This window comes from Micromys minutus (genome assembly GCF_963924665.1).
Source record: "Micromys minutus genome assembly, chromosome: 2".
In the NCBI taxonomy this organism is placed as follows: domain Eukaryota; kingdom Metazoa; phylum Chordata; class Mammalia; order Rodentia; family Muridae; genus Micromys; species Micromys minutus.
The window spans coordinates 16,547,100-16,563,396 of NC_137971.1; the positions used below are offsets into that span (position 1 = coordinate 16,547,100).

A 16,297-nucleotide genomic window follows, 5' to 3' on the forward strand; every position below is an offset into this window, starting at 1 on the left:
ATAGGTAGAGATTAAGTAAGTATGTTTGGGGAAAAAATTGCAGGAGTGGTCCTAATGCTGCCATTCCTCCCCTTCTCTTATCATAAAAAAAGCAGAAAAGGGGAGGGGGAGGCCGATTTGAGTTATCTCAAACCTGCGTCCCAGTGGTTAAACTCAGTAGAGAAAATTCTGCCAATGCCCAGGGGTCCAGAGTTGTCTCTTGGACTCCTGGTGGCTGAGTCAGGTCACAGACCTGACAGAGAACACCCCACCAGGCCTGGACTTTGGCGAGAAAACCAGCTGCAAGAGCCCTGAGGGAGGAGGGTGAGCTGAGAGAGGTTCCCGAGGGGATCTTCCCAATGGTCAATGCCTGTCTTGGACCTTTAGCTACAGAGAACTAACCCTCCTTGCCCACAAAGGCTGGCCAAACCTTGTTTGGGAAATCAGGGGTTCTCTTTTCCAACTGGAGTGGTAATCCCTATTAAACTGCCAGTGTTTGTGTGGGAACCTTAGGCACAATCTGGTAACAGGAAAAAGTGGAGCTGTGTGGCATGTGACTGATCTATTTCAGTGGCCCACGCAGCAGGAGCTATTATTATAAAAAATTTTTAAAAAAGAAAGAAAATTTCTTAGATGTACATTTGAAACCCACATTTGAAATCTAGAGGAATCCCACCCTTTAGAATAAGTAGTGAGCTTTAGGCAGATGCAGTTATCTGGGTGGAGTCTTATTTGGTCCATGAGAGATAGATCTGGGTGGGTTTCCTGTAGCTTATAAGTTTATAAAAGAGATAACAACATGAGTTAACAACATACACATTTTTTAAGATAAGCTTTTGTGGAACAGAAGGAGTAAGAATTATATATTTGGATCATGCAGTGGAAAAGAAAGTTTAGCAAGAGGAAACATGAAGCATTAATGGAACCTGAGCTTAGGTAAGAAAGTAACCAGTCGTGTCTGTAAGAGCTTATATCTAAACTAGTTGTTAGAAAATGGAAGTCTGGTTTTTTTGTTGTTGTTTGTTTTTGTTTTTGTTTTTTTAGTTGTTAGACTGTAGTTACCTTAGCTGTCAATGTAGTCAGAAATCTGGCTTAGAATAAATAAAACTTTAATCTAGCAGGCATATCGATTAAAAAATGACAGAGTCTATCAGCCAACAGTTCCCCAGGTCTCTATTGTCTTCACAGCAGCTTGGGCACATTGGTCTGGTTTTCGAGCCCAGAAGACACAGGGCCTTTTTTTGTGGAGTGGATACATAACATGAGAAATGACCCACCTTGCTATAGATGAATGAATCATTTGACTCTGAAGTATCCAGGTTTGTCTACTCTGTTTCTCAGTGATTATCACACCATAAGCTAGGAAGCCTCTTGAGTCAGCATTCATATCTTCTGAGACCTTGTGGGGGGTCAACTGTCAATGGCTTTGGGAGATTCTGTCAGTCATAACTTAAATATTAATGATTGACAGATTTCTGACAAAATTGAGGGCTTTGTCTGTTACGGCACATTATAACTTAATGGTAGTACTAAAAATATTATAAAGACAGAATAAGATTGAAAATAGTAAAGATGAATAAAAATATCATGTTGTGTTGGAGACGGGAGCTAGTGCACACAACAACCATAGTTGTGCATTCCTCTGATGGTTGATCAGATGTACTTGCTGGGCCTACCCTGTGCTTCTTGGAGTCTTTCCCTCCTAAAGCAAGCAGTGCAGCTTGAATCAGAGATGATGAGAGAAGGGCTCTGGGCCTCATTCAAGCCCTTTGAGCACATGACTACCAGAGGGACTGGTTTGTGGATTGTCTGTGGTCACCATCTGTCAGGGCAGGATGATCCTCCCCTCTTTACACCCTGTCACAATAGCCAAAGCTCAGAAACAAAGCCCCTCTGAACAAGTAACTGCCATTCAGCTATGTAAGCTTTGGAACAGGGTTGGTAGTTTTCCAGTTCTCCAGAGTTGATCACTGTTGACCATCCCAGACTCCTGGCTATGGGGAGGGGAGCTGGGGGAGGTGAAAGCTTGAGCCTTGTCTGCCTGTTATTTCTAATTCTTGTGACCTCACTGCTCTGATCAGGGCCAGTGGTCTAGCTTGAGTTTGCATCCTAAGCCAAGATCACTTACTATTAGAGAATCTTAGAGGATGATTTAGATGGTGGTCCAGGTCAGGGATCTAGATGATGCAGAATCATTTCACCATGACACTTCCCATGGGGTTCTCTCTGCTATCTCACCAGCCCAGCCCTGGGGATACCCAAGAGGATTTTGTTGTTTTATAGGAAGCCAATTTCACTGTGGAAAACTCTACTTTTTCCCATGTATGGAGCCCCCATCTCTGTGCCAGACACTGGACAGGAGGCATGTTTGCGACTTTCTGCTCCAAACACTTATATCACTTCTAGACCCTTCTATTTTTTCTGATAAAAATACTTTATTATAATTTTTTTTTAAATCACAGAACTCCAGTCTCAATGCACACACGCATGCACACACACACACACACACGCATGCACACACCCGCACTGATCTCTGGTGCTGACCTTCATACCCTTCAAGTTGGCTAGCAAGTTATGTCTCAGGGAATTTTCCAGTTCAACTCATACTCAACTTGGAATACCAGGGGTCATCGGTCTGGTTTTGCCCATATGTCAGTGATGACAGGTGGCATATTTGCTGAAGAAATTATTTCTGCTGGCTCAGCACCCCAGTGCTGGGGGCACTGTGAGGTGCTCTAGAATATGGATCTGCAGGTGGCTCAGACCAGTACCTATGCCACATGTGAAGTCACTAAGTCTACAACTGAATAAAAGTCGAGACTGACACAGACATAGCACAAAAGAAGAAAGGTCTGCCTGGAGACCGGGTTACAGTTCCACATCAATACTATTCCAAAGAAAAGGAACAAATGCCTTGGCCTAGGGAAAATACTCGATTATTTCTACAGCTTGCAATCCACAGAGGACTTTTGTTTCATGATACAGTCAAGACAATCATGAGGCAATCTGTGTCCCTCTCACTAGTAGAGCATCCTTTCCTATCTCCCTCCACACACAGAAATGGCTTCAGAGTCTAGTTTTCACATCTGTGGCTTGGGTCACTTGTGATTTCCGGTGATGAGTTCTCAAGCTCGGTTAAGATCAACTGTGTACCAGCGATGCTGAGATGGGGCCCTCACCTCAGAGGAGTGAGAACCTTAGAAGGAGCTAAGAGCTGGGCCGGCTACTCTGCTGGCAGCAAGAGAGAACTTGCCAGTACTGAAATCCAAGTTAAGTAAGCACTGCTGATGCCTTCAAACCCACATGGCTTCTCTTTAATCAGGAAACTGACGTCAGGAGGGCCTGGCCCGAGCAACCCAACAGTCTTTCTTATACAGGTCAGTGTTTTAGAGATGGGAAACGCATTGCACGACGTCTGTTTCCAGGACAGACCCCAGCCATAGAAACACTTTGCAGAGTCCAGTGTCTATCTCAAAAAACAAAGGCAGCCAGTCTTCATGAGGTGCTGGCAGATGTTCTGGCCAAAAATATTCTCCTTTCCCTAAACTGAAGTTGTCTTCAAATTCAATTATATTTATGAATCTGTTCTTTTCGTCAGCAAAAAGATGACTTTATTTTTTAACTCCAAAAACCAATAACCAATGATGTCTATGTAGGACGAGGGTAGAATTTTGGATGGTTGGTTTCTGTAATTCAGAACCTCGATGAAATCAGAAGCTCTGTAATGGTTTGCACATTCATGTCTTCCCGGGGTCCTTTGCTCAACTCACGTGAACTCATCAGAATCGTTACCATCTTGATTTGAGAACATATTCTCCACTTTCATTAGTGACAAGTAGCTCCTAAGTTCATCCATTTCCCTTTTCTTCATTTCTTCTTTCTCTTTCCTTTTCATTTCCTGAATCTGGGCTTTCTTCTCATTCCTCTCTTCACGATCTTTGCCTTCTTTCTCTGCTGCTAGGTCTGCCCCACATCCATGTCAGCTGTTTTCTTCAGGCATGAAGTTAGACCATGGCCATGTAAACCACATTAACGTTGTTCATCTTGCAGCCTTGAATGCTATTGGCCTTCACAGGGTGGACACAGTCCATCAGAACCTCCTTGGGAATGTCTTCTGTCTTCGCTCCCTTTTGTAATCGTAGGTATACATGAGACGAAGAGAGTTTGTCCCCGTGAAACCAAACATCTTCAGTCCAGCCGTACTTTATCAGGTCTTCATTTTCATAGTTACCCATTCCCATGTAAATAGTGTTAAGTAGATGAGTTCACACTGCTGCTGGTGAAGTAGAACATCATGATCCTGGTAGAAGAGTGAGTGGTGAGTCCTGCTCAAAGCTTGAAGCTCGAGAGACCACCGGCGCCAGGGGGACCCGGCTTCCGGGCAGACCCTTCTTCTTTTGTGCTGTGTCTGTGTCACTCTCTGAAGTCACTGCCTTCAAGTGTTGGAATGAATGTGTAGTGCTCATCTTTGCTCTTAGGCAGCCTGTTCTCCAACCTCAGGAATTTCTTTTCTTGTTTTCTCACGAAAGGAGTCACTGCCCCAGAGTGCTAATGGTGGCTTATGTGGAGGCCGAAGTCTGGGCTGTGAGTTTGAAGATTTAGGGTCAAACATTTCACTCTTGTCATTTTCCACCTGGAGAACCTTGTACTTTTTCCCCCCATAACCTTTTCTCCTTCTCTACCTTCCTGATCCAATAGGGGCATCTGACTGGCACAGTTTGCTGTGGTATCAGTACTTCTGTTGTAAGCAGGCATGCTACAACTTGGTAGCTCTCATAGATCTGACTGAATTCTCTCTCCCTCTATGTGTTTTCCAATTTGCCCTGCTCCTTACCGCCCAAACATAAGGCAACCTTGAATTATGACCTCTTATCGTCACAGAGGCCATATGATATGGAATTTAAACATACACGTCCATGAAAACCTATTAGCTTTCTCTAAACAGAAGGATCTGCCTCTCTTACCTCTCCCTTTCCTCATGAAGTGCTTCATTAGACCCAGACCCTTGTTCTCCCACTTCAGCCCCTGCTTCTGTGAGTCTCCTGACAAAGTTTATCTGAATGGTAATACATCTCATCATCCTTTCTACAAAGCTACAAATTTTCGATACATTGTAACAAAATTACTTGCGAGGCTATCATGCAGGAAGAGCATCACACAGTCTCTGAAAATAATCATCCTCGTGTTCTTATTCAATAGTGGAATTACAACCCTTCCACGTGGTCTGGTAGCCTAGTGTTAAAAATAAACCCAGAAATCTTTTAAGAAAGAAGTCTGTGAAAACATTTCACACTCCACGGTTCCGATTGCATGGTGATCTGGGCAAGACTAAAAGCTGGCAGGGGTTACCTGGGGTTGAACTGAAGGCAGAGAGAGAGAAACAGATAAGGAGGATTTAAAAAGTACCCTGGGTGAACCAGAGTATCTTTCTGGTTAGGATTTTCATACAGAAAGTGGCTTTTTACATGGGAGCAGAGGAATATGGGAAATCTCTGAACCTTTGATTCAACTTCACAGTGAACCTAAAACTGCTGCTTAAAAAATAAATAAATAAAACAAGCTGGGCATGGTTGCACACACCTTTCATCCCAACACTCGGGAGGCAGAGGCAGGAGAATTTCTGTGAGTTTGAGGCCAGCCTGGTCTGCACAGGGAATTCTAGAACAGCCAGGACTATAGAGAGATCCTGTCCCAAAACAAACAAACAAAACCACACCCTACCATCATCAGTTAGGTTGTTGTTCTTAGTTTGTAGAGAGAGGCAGTTCAGGTTAGCCTTTCTCTTCTGAGTTCTGAGATCAGCCTGAGACACTATGCTCATATTTTTGTGTTGCTGCTTTACTTACTGAGTCCTAAGCTCAGGAGGGCCTCATACATGTTAGGCAAATTTCCCATTGCTGGTCTATCCCGCTGGTCTGTACTTTTAAAATGTATTAAACGTAACCTTCATTAGGACAGGAGAACTGTCTTTAAGTCAAGAGGCAGAGGCAGGCAGATCACTTGAGTTTGAGGCTAGCCTGGACTACATGGCCAGTTCCAGGCCAGCCAGAGCTACATAGTAAAATCTCTTCAAACAACAAACAAACTCAAACAACAAAAATAACTGCAACGTTAGTTTAAAAGCACTATAAACGTTGAAATACCCATTAAAAAGTTTTAAGCATTTTTAAAACACACACACACACACACACACAATCCTGACAAGTAATGGATGTAATGGGTATTTTACATAGCATAGATAGGTAAGGAAACATCACATTGCCCCATCTATTCTTGTGAGAATTATCTGTCAGTTTAAAAATAAAGAAGGGGGCTGGAGAGATGGCTCAGCGGTTAAGGACCAGGTTGCTCTTGCAGAGGATCAGGTCTGAGTCCCAGCACCCACAGAGCAGCTCACAGATGTCTGTAACCCCAGCCAGGGGGATCTGATTCCCTTTTCAGGCTTCCAAAAAGTATGCACATGTTTCATTTACATGCCTGTAGGTAAAGTACTGAAATAAAGTAAAAATAAAGAGATAATGCATATAAAATGCCTTTAAAATTGTATTTGGTTCTATCTAGAGACAGTATTATTTGAGGATTCTTCTAGAGACTCCAGCCCTTCCTTTAGGTCAGCAATTTCTGTCTCAGTCTGCCACCTCCTTTGGTGAGAAAAGAAGCAGTGGGGCCTCACTGATCGGTTTCAGGAGCAACTGTGTCACAAACTGTTCTCAGGGTGTCTGCAAAACTAGTTTAATTTGTACTCCATTTTACAAATAAGGGTAAATTTCAGGGTGACAAAGAGCTTCCCTGGGGACAAGAAGTGAGAAGAAGAAGAAGAAGAAACAAGAAACCAACTGGACAGCCATTGCCCACCTCCTAGGTTGAGGGTTTTAGTGAGCACAGTGGGTTCTGCATGTAAAATTACCTTATTGTCACCTAGCAAATTGTAGCTAAGTGATATGGAAGAAGTGCTGTTTGTCATCATCCCATCCCCATCTTTATCCCATCTTCATCCTCATCAGCATCCCATCCTCATCCCCAGCATCCCTTCCTCACCAGCATCAGCATCCCATCCTCAACCCATCCTCATTAGCATCCCATCCTCATCCCCAGCATCCCTTCCCATCTCATCCTCATTAGCATCCCATCCTCATCCCCAGCATCCCTTCCTCATCACTATCAGCATCCCATCCTCTTCCTCATCAGCTGTTCCCACTCTTATCTAGTTGACAACAATTTCCTTCCCTATCCTAACAGAAGTAGAATCATAATAAAATGCTGCTATGCTGCTACTTACATTCTTCTTTCTAATTTAATATTTATTACAATATTTATTTACTTATTACATATTTATTTATATCATATTTATTACAGTATTTAAAACACAAGAACTTTTGTCTTGTTTTGGTTTTAAGAATGTGTTTCTCTATGAAGCCTTGGCTGTCCTGGAACTCACATTGTAGACCAGCCTGGACTTGAACTCCCAGACATTCACCTGCCTCTGCTTCATGATTGCTGTGATTAAAAGCCTGTATCACATCAGGCTAAAGAACATTTTTATTTATAATTCATCTCCACCCTGTCCAAAGGCATCTAATTTTTTTATTAACATTTATCCATATGTATATACTTTCTACCCTTTCACATATAATTACATCAGCCATACTCTATTATGTTTCTGAGTAGTTGATATATTTTAATTTGATGATCACCAGCGACATTAAGTTAAAATTAAAAGTTATTAATTAAAATTTTCTCTTACTACTTCAGTATTTAATATGGGTAAATATGTCCAGACCTGTTGCTTTCTCTTGCTTTGCTAAATTTGTTCCCAGGGCATATCTAAGGAGATTAAGCCCAAAGATGAGTATATCTTCTTAGTGCTGTGTGGGGCCATTTGCTTCGGTTGAGCATCACACATATTTATTACAGTGCTATGCCTATATGACCACAGCAGAATAAGACTCTATGTAGATTAGATATTCTCGTTCCTAATTATTAGTATTAAGTATAAAATGATGCACTAATCTGCCTTAATTTTCTTGTTTTGATTCATAGTAGGGCTAGACTGTTTTCTTGTGCCTCCTTTGTTATTTATACTCATTTTGTATAAAATGCCCAAGACAGACACTGTCAGGGGAAGAGGGAGTTTAGGAATGAAGAATGTCAGGCCATAGTAGGAATTACCCATGAGGGCCTTCATTTCAGAAACTGGAATCCTGGGAGTGGGGAAAATAATGGATGAAACTGGACATCACCTGCATTGCAATTGGACTTAGGATGAGCCCAGAGAACTGTTGCAGACAGCGATGGTGACCCAATACCTTCTCCCTTGTGTTTTGCTCTAGCAACTCAATGACTATTTGGTAATTCTGTTGGCTAACACAGAGCTATCTTCTTTAGCCATACAACATGGGAGAGTCATTAATCGCCTCACAATGTTACAGTGCATCCCTGAAGCCCACAAAGAGCACTCACACCTATGACCTCACTTTACCAGGACTGTATTGCTGTGAGGAGTAGATATCATCATTTCCATGGCAAAGATCAGGAAAATGCCATCCTTTATGAATAGTACAGGGATGATCCACTGTTTAGAAAGACCCACATTAATGGAACCCATCCATCTCCACCATTGTCCAGCCGAGGCGTACAGGGGAGTGAATAAAGGTCAAATTCCTCCCCCCCCACCTCCCTGCCTCCCATCATGATATTTATAAAAGAGCCTCCAGCCCTTTGTGCTCTTGGAGGGGTGGTTGTGGCCTTTTGTTGATGGAGGAAACACTGAAGTCTTTGTGTGAAAACAATGGCTGTTTGTTTTAAGAAAGCATTTTTGTTATCTCAAAGGTGCACCTGGCACTGTCCCTATATAGGATAGGCTCTGAGCCATGACCTAGGCTGGGTCTGGTTACCATGGAGCTGGAAAGGAGCATAAAGACCCTCAGCCTTTTATGATAGCACTTTGTCATTGCTGGCTCTGGAGAAGCTTATCTGCCTTTCCTTACTCTGTCTTGTTTTGTTTCCCTTTTAACATATATTTGGGGGTACCCGTGGAGGAGATAGGCCAGCTTGTTAGAGTCAGTTCCCTCTTTCCACCATGTGAGTTCTAGGGAGGCAAGCTCAGGTCGTGAGACTCGGCAGCAGTTGCCTTTACTGGCTGAGCCATCTCACCAAACCGCCCCTCTGCTTTCTTTCAGTGGGACTCAAGGTTCAGATAGAGTTTTTAACCTCATCAGGATACCAGAAAAAATAGTCTTTTAAAATATAATTGGCAAGGAAAGAAACAGAATGTTTGTAGGAGCTTCAGTGAGGGTCTGTAGGTGAGCCCCTATGTGGCTGTTAGGATAGTATAAGTTAACTGGTCACAAGAGGCCATGCCATCAGTGACTGGAGGAAGCATGGCTTGAGTAAGGCCACCTGACTCAGGGAATGGTGCTTCCAGTTATTAGCCATAGAGACTGGGAGACTTAAACTTCTTTGAGCCTTGATCTCCTACTCAAGAGAAGCTGACATCTCCCTAGCTGCAGTTGGTAGAAGCGAAGAGGGTACTCAGTGCCTACATTAGACCCTTAACAGATACCATTATTCTACATTAAAGTGCCTGCAGGAAGGTAGGTACTGAAGTCCTCAGAGTCTGGCTTGCTGTAGGTGAGATGGGGCTCTGGTCGTGCTGGCATGAATGCCCAGAGAACAAAGGGAGGTTTCTGGTATCATACAGCACTAGTCTGAGTGCTTGCCCCGTCTCTACCCTGCTGAGTGACCGTGAGCAAAGCACAGAAACTGAGCCACGCAATTCACAGAGAACTTAGCTTATGAGTTCAAAGGTCTTTGGTGTAATGCTCAAGAGAGACACCGAGGCAGATTATATTTTGGAGTAAAAAGAGAAAATGTATTAGTATTGGAGAGGTGGTTCAGTGGTTAAGAGCACTGGCTGCTCTTCCACAGGACCCAGGTTCAAGTCCTAGAATTCATGTGGCAGCTCACAACCATCTGTAACTCCAGTCCCAGATCTGACACCTCCTCTTGTCTCCTTGGGCACTGAATGCATACATGCAGACAAAACATCCATTCACATAAGATAAAAAAATAAATAAAATGTCAAAACATTATAAAAACAACAAAGAGGCTTATTAGAATTATTAACACTATGGGCGAACAAACAGACAGACAGGCTCTGAGGAGAGTTCAGGTCACAGCACCATAAATAGATTGCATGGCAAGGTGAATTCAGGCCCATGAGGCAGAGTAGGGATAGCCTTTTAGAGATCTTGAAGGAGTCCACAGCCAGGCTGTCTCTGATTTCCCAGCAGGCAACAGGGAAATGGGTAAGAAGTGGTAGCATCGGTAAGGCGATAAGGTGGTGTATTGGATATCTTATATCAGCTCAACACAATCCAACATCATTTGGGAAGCAGGAAGAGCAACTAAGAAAATGCCCCAGGTAGATTGTCCTGTGGGAAAGCCTGTGGTACATATATTGATGATCGATCAACTGATGTAGAAAAACTTAGCTCATTTTTGGTGGTACAATCCCAGGGTTGGTGGTCCTGGGTGCTACAATAAAGCAGGTTAAGCAAGCCCTGGGAATCAAGTTAGTAAGTGGTCACAGGATATTTGATCACACTGTGAAGCCCAAGGTTATGTTATTTAGTGAAAATACCTGTTTTTTGTTGTGGTGTGGCTCAGCCCTTAGCATACACCTTTAGTACTTTTTGCTAGAATACAGACATGCCCTTAACACAGACCTCTAATCCAAAACAATGAAGATATAAAGTTAGTTTGTAGAAGGAAGCACCCGTGTTTGAAAGTGATGTCTAATTGAGTGGCAGACAAGTGAAAAATTTGACAAAGTAGGATATTCTCAACTCTCACAAGAGGAGAGAGGAGAGGGAAGCTACTTAAGTACAGAGAGAATACAAAGAGAGGGGGCAGGTTTACCAGATGAATTTACAGATAGGTTGAAGAGAGAACAAGCTAGACACAGGTAAAGATAGAAGGAGCCAGTGAATGAGAAGGGGCCAGAAGATTAGAACAGATTGTCAGAGTTAATTTGAGGTCAAACAAAGTAAATGAGGAGAAACTGAGAAGTCAGACTGAATCACTCATCTTGGAGAGGAGGTTTGAACCAGAACAGCTGAGTTGAACCAGCCAGAGCCAGAAAGAACTAGGAAGGGTGAGCTTCTTCAGCAGTAAGTCTCAGAGGCTGCAAACATTTTAGGCCTACATAAGATTGGACAGAGGCTAGAAGCTTCCAGGACTAGGCCTAGATTAGCAGACAGAGTCAGTGAGCTTCCAAGAGGACAATTACCATAGGCGTATAAAAGATCTTTTAACAGGAAGCTGCATCCCTCCATGACCTTACATATGTCCCTACCTTGATTGCTGCCCTGGCTTCCCTGGATAATGGGCTACAAGCTGTGGAATGTAATAAACCCTTTCCTCCCCAAGCTGCTTTTGGTTTATTGTGTTTTATCACACCAACAGAAACCCTATCAAGGACAGGTAGTCACTGGTGGCCCTTTGATGTCGGGAGTCTGGCAACCTCATTCCAGAAAGAATCATAGCCACAGGCTCTTGATTGGGACCTTACCCAGAACTGGAATGCTAGGGGCAGTGAGGAAGGCTGCTGCAGGCATCTTGGTCTAAGCAGCAGTCTTGGCTGGATTCTAGCAATGGGTAAGATGGAATCATCAGCTATGTCTGGAAGGCTGTTGAGAGTCAGTTTGCAGAAAACTCTTAGAGACTATGAAATAAGGTACACAGGAAAGGGGTTCTTAGGACACTAATAACAAAGTCTGTGCTCTGGATGGTGGTAGTAGGTGAGAGGTTATGATGATGCCTCAGGCCTGGCTGGAGGTTCTAGTCCCAGAACTAAGAGACAGGGCAATGTTTCTCAAAGGTGTGCTTGGCAGAACCTGGGGCTTCCTATGAGCATTTCAGGGATGTTGTAAGGGCCTCTCTTACCCAATGGCACAATTGTGTAAGGTCCTATTCTCTCCTTTTTCAGCCAAAAAAACAGATTGCAACATGTTGCCTGCAGAAGCCAATATGAGAACTGAGCTATCTTCTGTTAAGTGGAATACGATGGGATAGGCCAATTCAGTTTTTAGAAAGTGGTTCTTATTTTTAGAGAATACAGTGGTTTTGAGTGCAATATTATTTATGTATACATGCACTGTTAATTATCATTTTTAAAAAAAAATTATTTATTTTATATATAGCTATCTTCAGACACACGAGAAGAAGTCATTGGATCCCATTACAGGTGGTTGTGAGCCACCATACAGTTTCTGGGAATTGAACTCAGGACCTCTGGAAGAGCAGAGCTTACTGCTCTTAACTGCTGAGCCATCGCTCCAGCCAAGTTATCATCTTTTTTTTTTTTTTTTTTTTTTTTTTAAGCTAAGGATTGACCTTGCTTAGTATATGCTCTGCCACCAAGCTCCATCCTCAGACCATCAAATGAGATTACCGGACAGTCTGGAGGGAAAAGCAAGAGAGACATGAATGAGATCCTGGCCATTCATACACTTATCTAATCAAGCATTTAGGAAGTTTTAAGCCCTTTGACTACTAAGGGCTGTGAAATATACTAGACAAGGCTGCCTTTATAGAACAGGGACTCTGACATGTGATCAACAGTGACAATGGTTGTTTTCTTAACTGGGGTTTCCATTGTTGTGAGCAGATACCATGACCAAGGCAACTTTTATAAAGGGCAACATGTAATTGGGACTGGCTTACAGTTTCAGAGGTTTAGTCTACCACCATCATGGTGGGAAGCATGGTAGCATCCAGGAAGACAAGGTGTTGGAGGAGCCACGAGTTATACATCTTGATTTGAAGGCAGCCAGGAGGAGACTCTGATTCCATATTGGGTGGAGCTTGAACATTAGGAGACTTTAAAGCCCGCTCCAACAGTGATGCACTTCCTCCAACAAGGCCACATCTCCTAATAGTGCCACTCCCTATAACCAAGCATTCAAATACATAAATCTATGAGGGCCAAACCTATTCAAAGCACCACAGTCCACTTTCTGGCCTCCATGGGCATGTGGCCAGACCATAATACAAAACGTACGTAGTCCAACTTCAGAAATCCTCATTGTCTATCATAGTCTCCACAATGTTTTACAGTTCAAATTCTCTGTAATCACCTATAAAATCAAAATAAAGAAGCCTATCACTTAATTCCCATATCACAAGATATACATAACCATTCCAAAACACCATTGTGAGGAACTACTGGACCAAAGTTAGACCAAAAATACAGCTGGGCAAACTCCAAATTCTGCATCTCCATGTCTGATGTCCAACTTCTTTCAATCTTGTTGACAGCAGCACAGTTATTTGTCTTGGGTTTGTTAACAGCTTTCCTTGGCAGGTATCCCATGGCTCTGGCATTTCTAACATCCTGGGGTCACCAAGGCAACTTCAACTCCACAGCTTCTTGTTCCAATGATCCACACATGATCTGGGCTCTTCCAAAGGGCATGGGGGTCACTTCTCCAGCTCTGCCCTCTGTAATAGTCTAAGCTCTGGCTGACTCTACCCCACTGCTGTTGCTGTTCTTGGTGGTCATCCCATGGTACTGGCATCTCTAATACACCGAAGTCTTCTACTGCAGCTAGGCTGGACTTTCACCAATAGCTTCTCATAGGCTGTTTTCATAGTGCCAAGCCTTAACTCCTTTGCATGATTCCTGTCCTAGGCCTTCAACTGCCACTGAGGTTGCACCTTTACCAGTGAGCTTTCCTGGCTCTCATAGTGCCAAGCCCTACTTGGGTAATTTTAACACATTACCAAGTCTGTCTGTGAGCACAAGGTCTATCTCTGCAACATAGATTCTTTGTGCTCCCAGACAATGCTTCCCAGAAGATTTCACCTCAGTGATGCTGGTCTCTTCTTAATCAGCACTAATTTCTCAGCATCAGCTAACCAGCATCAGTTGTTTCGGTATTCCCTTCTATTCTTGACCATAAAGTCAGAGCTACTAGCCAAAGTGTCAGATTCTGTTGCTTGCTGGGACCAGAGCATAGCCCCCTTGTTTTATTACATCTTCCTCGGAGATTTGCATGCCTCTGTCTCCTGAATGCTGGGATTAAAAGCATATAACACCACGATTGGACCTAAGCTTTCTAAAAATTACTTTTCATAAGGTCTTTATAAGCATCAACAGTATGTCTCAGGATCCAGATCAAAGCTTCTGTCATCCCATGTCAACATCCATATCAAAAGCCTGTGTCACCCAGCTTCAAGATCTGGATCACTGGTGTGTCCTCATTTCTAAACTGTAGTTCATTCCAGATATAGTCAACTTGACAACTGAAGATAGCCATCAGAATCAATCCCTTGTCAATTTGACAATCATATCTCCTTGTGTCAAAATGAAAATAATAGTCAAGTCATAATAATGCCTAACATGATATAACTATCTCTTGTTCAACTGCAAGTGCATAAACAATAAGCTTAGCTGGGTGGGATCTTATCCTGAGGCCACCACTCCCTTAATTCCATTTAATATTCTTGAATACAGAATTTAGCTCCATCCCCCTTCCTGGTATCCCTTTATGGCTCAAATACATTTTGTAATTTTCATTTCTCAACATTCTATGTCTGATTTAAAGGCTTTTCATAAGAATGAATCACAACACATATCTATGCTAGGCTGTTTTGAGATTTCCCCTGTCAGTGCAATAAACCTCTTCACTTTAGCTTCAGGCAAACTCTTTCAACAGGGGTACAAAGCAGCTGTACTCTTCGCCAAAATATCACAAGAACAGTCTCTAGGCCACATACTAAAATTCTTCTCTTCTGAAACCCCTTGAGGGAGTCCCTCCCCCCCCCCCCCGTTCAAATCACCCTCAGCACCACTGTTTTTCATGCTTCTACTAGTATGCTCCATTAAGCCCATTTAAAGCATTCCACTGTTTTCCAGAGTCCCATAATTCACATTCCTCCAAACAAAAGCTTGGTCAGACCTATCACAGCAATACCCCACTCCTGGTACCAACTTCTAGCTTAGTTAGGGTCTCCAGTTCTGTGAAGAGACACTGTGACCAAGGCAACTTTTATAAAGGATAACATCTAATTGGGTCTGGCTTACAGTTTAAGAGGTTTAGTCCATTATCCCCATCATGGCAGGAAGCATGGCAGCATCCAAGCAGACATGGTGCTAGAGGAGCAAAGAGTTCTACATCCTTATTTGAAGTCAACTAGGAAGAGACTCTGATTCCATGCTGGGCAGAGTGTTAGGGAACTTCAAAGCCCACACTTATAGTGACACACTTCTTCTAACAAGGTCACACTTCTAATAGTACTACTTCCTATGGCCAAGCATTCATAATACATGAATCTATGGGGGTCAAATGTATTCAAAGCACCACAGTTGTGATGGGTGCAGAAATGGAAAACTGCTCCAGAACCATGTCAAGATGTGGGAGACTAAGTAACCAGGAGAGAATCAGGAAATCTTGCAGGTCCTAGGGACGAATATTCATGTAAATCTTAGGAAGCATTGTCAGGGTGGCTCAATGTCCCTGCCATCTGCTTATTTGTTTGTTCTAATAGAGTGGACTCTTTGGCTGGATATACTATTTGTTGGAGGATGACGTACTAACCACTAAAGCTACAGGCTATAAATATGCAAGACCTTTGCTATATACTGAAGCTTACAGGAAGTAGGAAATTAGAGAGGGAGGTATGTCCTTCACTTCTATGACATGAAACGAGTTGTAAGTGGAAGTCTGCCCCTCCACTCCCATCCTGGTTCCTAAAACTTAGTTAAATGTTTATCATACTTAGGTACAATGAAAGCTTTGAGATGTGGCATTTGATTGGACAGAAAATTAAACCCCACATAAAATTATATTATGATAAAGAACAGCAGGGACAACATTTGGAAATCACCATCTGTCTGCGCCAGATAAAACAAGAAGAAAAACTGTCTGTATCACAGCACTAAGAGGAAGCAATGGTAAACAGAACTGGAGAAATTGGAGTACTGCCCAAAATAAACCTAAGATAACAGTCGCTGGGGAGATAGATGAAAACTTTTTTTCTGACTATGAATGCTAGACTGGTCAGGGAAGGTATTGTGAAAGAGGAAGGTAGGGAAGACCTAAGGAAAGGTAACTCTGGACAATAGACAACAATTACAAGAAATAGAAACTAGAAATAGTCACCTTCCTCTCTCCACCAACCTAATTATGTATCTGATAAAAGCTAACCTGAGTCCAGTTTGCCCAGAAACAGGCAACCTCTTCTGAGATCGTCTCGATAAGCTGAGCACCAAGAGGGCGTCAAGAAGATGCACTGAGGGGTGCTGTAGAATATA

At 42.8% G+C, this 16,297-nt stretch overlaps 1 protein-coding gene and 1 pseudogene across 2 annotated transcripts in view; one reads left to right on the top strand and one right to left on the bottom strand.

The window, feature by feature from the left end:
* The window catches only part of PKD2L1 (polycystin 2 like 1, transient receptor potential cation channel), a gene marked incomplete at both ends in the record, with an annotated part of 33,684 nt that overhangs the window by 2,414 nt on the left and 14,973 nt on the right, over positions 1-16,297 (top strand). The window lies entirely within an intron of this gene.
* On the bottom strand, positions 3,746-4,275 carry LOC308416925 (coiled-coil domain-containing protein 25-like; annotated as a pseudogene). The gene has a single exon. The product of its transcript is annotated as a coiled-coil domain-containing protein 25-like (transcript).